Source organism: Schistocerca piceifrons, chromosome 3, assembly GCF_021461385.2.
Source record: "Schistocerca piceifrons isolate TAMUIC-IGC-003096 chromosome 3, iqSchPice1.1, whole genome shotgun sequence".
Taxonomy (NCBI): Eukaryota; Metazoa; Arthropoda; class Insecta; order Orthoptera; family Acrididae; genus Schistocerca; species Schistocerca piceifrons.
This window is the reverse complement of record NC_060140.1, coordinates 127,049,139-127,054,361: the sequence shown is the minus strand read 5'-3', so window position 1 is coordinate 127,054,361 and position 5,223 is coordinate 127,049,139. Positions and strand designations below refer to the sequence as shown.

The 5,223-nt window shown below is 41.7% G+C and overlaps 1 pseudogene; it reads left to right on the top strand.

Moving 5' to 3' along the window:
* Positions 1–4,409: 4,409 nt before the first annotated feature.
* On the top strand, positions 4,410–4,527 carry LOC124790806 (annotated as a pseudogene).
* The last annotated feature ends 696 nt before the right edge of the window (positions 4,528–5,223 follow it).

Here is a 5,223-nt window from a genome sequence, read left to right as displayed (position 1 = left end):
CTGTAACTGCGTCAACAATCTTAATACCACTGTGAAGTTCGTGTAAGAGGATTCTTCTCGCTGAACCACTTATTAGGACTTTTCATTCCATCCGTGTATGGAGTGAGTGAATAAAGATTGCTTAAGGGGGGACGTTAATGAAACTGACCAAAAGTGTCAATTTTCGATTTAATTTTTATTTGTTAGTACAAGTCATGGACAATAAGTTCCCAAAGTTTCAATGTCGAAATCACATCCTAAGTGGCTAAAAATTAATTAAAAGTGTGACGCGGCCCCCTGCCACGTCCACGATTTGAAACAGCACTTCAATACCATCTCAGTGAACAACCATTTTGTGCATTACTTTCAACCAAACGTATGCGGGATACATCCAGAAGGCCGTGATATATAGTTCTGCAAGGTTCGCAGCAGAGCTTATGTAAAGTTTGGAAGGTAGGAGACGATATTCTGGCAGAAGTAAAGCTGTGAGGACAGGGCCTGAGTCATACTCGGGTAGCTCAGATGGTGAACACCTGCCCGCGAAAGGCAAAGGTCCCGAGTTCGAGTATCGGTCCGGCACATAGCTTGAATCTGCCAGGAAGTTTTACATACTCTTTGGTTTCATAGATCCTTTTCGGACGATCTTGCACTTCTCAAAAAGTATGTTCATGGCAAAACCCAAAATCCAAATGAGTCTCTAAATTCACTCACATGGAAACGCTGTCCTAAAAACACATTTGCATCTGCTACAGTTGTCAGAATTGCAACTTGTGATGCAGCTATTGTATTTAATGATGGGAACGTCGGGTGGAGGAACGTATTAGAAAGAATAGGCTTCAAGATAGAAAATTTTACTCAAGACATCCTTAGAAAAATAGATTTACAGCACGTCTCTGCAGCTGAAAAATCAGTTGAAGACTTGGTAAAGGAAAGAAGACAGACGACAAAAAACCAGAAGAGAACCCTTGACGGGAAAAATGGCCCAGAGTACTAATGTGGTGCCTTTTGAAGAAGTGACAGAAGGAAAAAAGTTAGGTTGAATTTTATATTGCGTTTCTTGAAAAGTTTGTTTTTCAAAGTTTATGTACGTTTTCCTCAGATTCTATGAATGCTAGAATTATGAAATTTTATACATATTTCTGTAAACCTAATACAAGTTTCCTCAATAGCAAATTTTGAAATTCTCATTGCAAGCTGAGATATGAGGCAAAGTGCTTGGAATTTTGAATGAATTTAAAATTGTACTTCTGGAATTATAATTAAAAAAATATTAAACTTGTCCTATTTGACCTGTTCCAAAAACCTCATGAGAGAAGCATACAACATATAGTGAGATGAAATTGAGAAACTTTTGTAGAAATCTCTTAAATACTTTCCGAGAACGAGGAGCATATATTATTTTTTGAAAATAAAACTTATTTCATTTAAAAAATTAGAATATACATAATCAAATGATTCTATAAGTAAATGTTTTACTTTCATGTAAAGCATGGTACAAAATTTCATTGCAATATCTTCAAACCTTTGGATTTGGTGCATTTTAGAAATAGTGTGTGTTTTTCATCAATGTCCGCCCTTAAAGGAATCATTCTTATCTTATCATGGTGGTCCCCGAGGGAGCTCTAGTACATTCCTAGATTCCGTAATGACTACTGTTTCTGTAGAACTTTGATGGGATAGTTGGCATCCCTCTTCAAGCATCTGCCACTTCAAGTTTTCAACATCTTCATGACGCTCTCTCACGAATCAGAAGATCTGTAACAATAAGTGCTGCCTTTTTTTATTACGTTCATGATCCCCTGATATTGGTATGTCGTATGGGACTCAGGAACTCAAGCTATATTGTAAGATTGGTCACATGTAAGTAACATCCTTTACACGCTGACTGCATTTTCTTAGTACCCTGGCAAAGAACTAAAAGGTACCACCTGTTTTACTTACGACTGAACCTATGTGGTCATTCCACGTTGTGTCCCAACACTCTCATATATCCAGATATTTGCGTGAGCGGACTGATTACAAATGCGATCCATTGATACTGTACTCAGAGAATACCAAGTTCCTTTTGTTTTGTGAAGAGAAAATTTTACATTCCTGGCGATCTACAGTGAGTTGCCAATCTTCACACCACTTTTCAATCGTATCACGATCGGACTTAATGTTTTTGCTGATTATCTGAGACAATACATCAGTAGATAACAGCATCCTCAGCGAACATATAGAGGTTACTATAAATATTGTGATCTACGTGATTGACATTCAATATGAATAGCAAGGAACGCAGAACAATAAGCCGAAGTTAGTTCTCTCGGCAGTGTCATCGGTACAAATCTTGAGTTGAAGTCATTTATGATTGAAATCGCAGACGAATTATTAATGTGTATCACGACCTTTTCAAGGTGGCCATTGGTTCAAACACGTCACAAAGTTAATATAATGTCTGTGATCAAGATGAACATACGACTAAATTATATAAAATCAACTATGACATCACCATTTTGCGTTCATGCAGTATAGCTTCATGACGTTGGGAGCGGTTAGTGAATAGCCAGCCATTGTTTATAAAATACTGGAAATTTGTAAATGTTGGAACCTGGTGCTTCTGTGGTATGTACTTTTGCCATGTACTGTAACACGGACGTTTCGTGTCCGCGAGCTTACTATTGAACCAATTCAATGCTTGAATGCCAAGCTGTTTAAAGTAACACCAAAATCAGTTGGGTTTAGTCCTATGTTGTACGACAAAGAAACCGCACAAAAAATGGTTCTGAGCACTACGGGACTTAACTTGTGAGGTCATCAGTCCCCTAGATCTTAGAACTACTTAAACCTAACTAACCTAAGGACATCACACACACCCGTGCCCGAGGCATGATTCCAACCTGCGACCGTAGCGGACGCGCGGTTCCAGACTATAGCGCCTAGAACCGCTCGGCCACCCCTGCCGGTAGAAACCGCACAGCGATATTTAACCACTGGAACTTAGATAGACCGATCACTGACTGAACTTTACTAAATGCTACATACTATTCTTCTCTTTCACGGTACCTGATGTTAATGACACCAGGTATGTATACTGGAGGTTAGTTTAACGAACTGGGTTGATTCCAAAGATATTTATTTACAAAAAGAAATAAAGTCATGAATTTCATTACAGATTTGACACACATAAAAACCTAACACTATGTTTCCGTAAAACTGGTTGAGATTGCATTAATGATTAGTAATCAGCGTTAATCAGATAGACTGAGTAACACAACATGAGCCTACACACACATAGATTCAAACAGTCGCAGAATAACCGAAAACAAAATTCACCATTTTGGCTCTGAGCACTATGCGACTTAACGTCTAAGGTCATCAGTCGCCTAGAACTTAGAACTAATTAAACCTAACTAACCTAAGGACATCAACACATCCATGCCCAAGGCAGGATTCGAATCTGCGACCGGAGAGGTCGCTCGGCTCTAGACTGTAGCGCCTAGGGAGTTCACCATTTTCTAGTAAACATTGGTTCAGGTGTTGCAGCGTGTGGAAGCAGTGTGTTACAAGGGCTTATTGACGTCCAAATCTTTGAACACGATGTACTCACCAGTCGATGTCATTGCGGCACTGTAGTCCTTCCCCATCTTCATTTTTTCTGGGGTACAGTTCGTCCCGGATTCGTTTTTTTTTTATGGATAACAATGTGTGACACCATCGAACAACGCAGGTGGAGAACGAGAGGATACTCGGCGAATGGACTGATCTGCTCTATGCCTCAAATTAAATCCCTTTGAGCATGTATAGGATGCCTTGGGGAAAAGTACTGCTGCACGCCCACGTGATACAAAGGACTATCCGTCCCTTGTCAACCGCCCTGGTGGAGGAAGAGAACGGTCCATCAAAAGAACTGATCGGCTTTGTCACCAGCATGCGAGCACACTGCCGTCCGTGGTGATCCCACAGCTCATTAACAATTTTTGTAATGTCCAGGGATCTCTCATGAATGGCGGCGACTTTGGTGCGACTACTGTCTTTGAATAAAAATGTCATTTCAGTTCCTCTAATTTTTCTTTCAGTTATCCTCCGCACTATACTGTAGCAGTTCTTTCAACATGTATGGCCCAAGTGTCATCGAACTGTATTACTTGACAATGACACATCATACGGAAGTTACTTTCGTCCTTAAGTTTTGCGCACCAGTATGTTTCTGTTTCATGTCCTACATCTCTTACAACTCTAGTTTGATTTTGGTACACGTGGTGAATGCTTTTTATTTCCCTCATTTTGTCCCCGCTACCTTCAGATTTACAAAGAGAGTTTTGTCATCTTGGATGCTCCAACCACAAATTTACTGACACAATACAGATTTTCTATTGGGCGGTGTTGTCATCAAAATCATTTAATTGGCACGATCATCTCATCCCGCCTGTGTATCATTTTCAGGTGCTAACGGCCTTGTCGCAGTGGTAACACCGGTTCCCGTCAGATCACCGAAGTTAAGCGCTGTCGGGCTGGGCTAGCACTGGGATGGGTGAGCATCCGGTCTGCCGAGCGCTGTTAGCTAGCAGGGTGCACTCAGACGTTGTGAGCCAAACTGAGGAGCTACTTGATTGAGAAGTAGCGGCTCCATCTTGGAAACTGACATACGGCCGGGAGAGCGGTGTGCTGACCACAAGCCCCTCCATATCCGCATCCAGTGACGACTGTGGGCTGAGGATGACACGGCGGCCTGTCGGTACCTTTGGGTCTTCATGGCCTGTGGGGGAGGAGTTCAATTTTAGTTTATCATTTTCAGGTAGTTACTGCCGGGAAAGGTGGTCTAGCGCTGGGAGTTCCGCTTCGAGTTCCGAGCGGGTAGGCTCTTGTTTATTTCACTTGCCGTAGCGTCACTTGTGTGAAGTTTTCCTCGTTAGAGTTGATTTGTCTGCCGAGTGAGTCCTAGCGCCTCTGCTCCGCCTTACTGTCTGTTCGTACTTACAGCGGCGTCGGCTGCTCTGCTATGGCTACCATGGTTTCCAAGTGTATTCCACGAAAAGGTACTGTGAACTTTACTTTCGATAAAACAACACGACACGTGCAGCCCGGGTCACTAGAAATCCACGAGTGGCTACTCGCTGCATTTTATGTGAACTCACGAGTAAGTGTTTTACGTGAAATTTTTGGATCCCCTTCACGTTGAAAGATTACTCTCGCGACATAGTTCTCAAGTCCCGTTCAAGCATCGCGATAGTTCTGTTAGTATGGTGTCACTCGCAGATG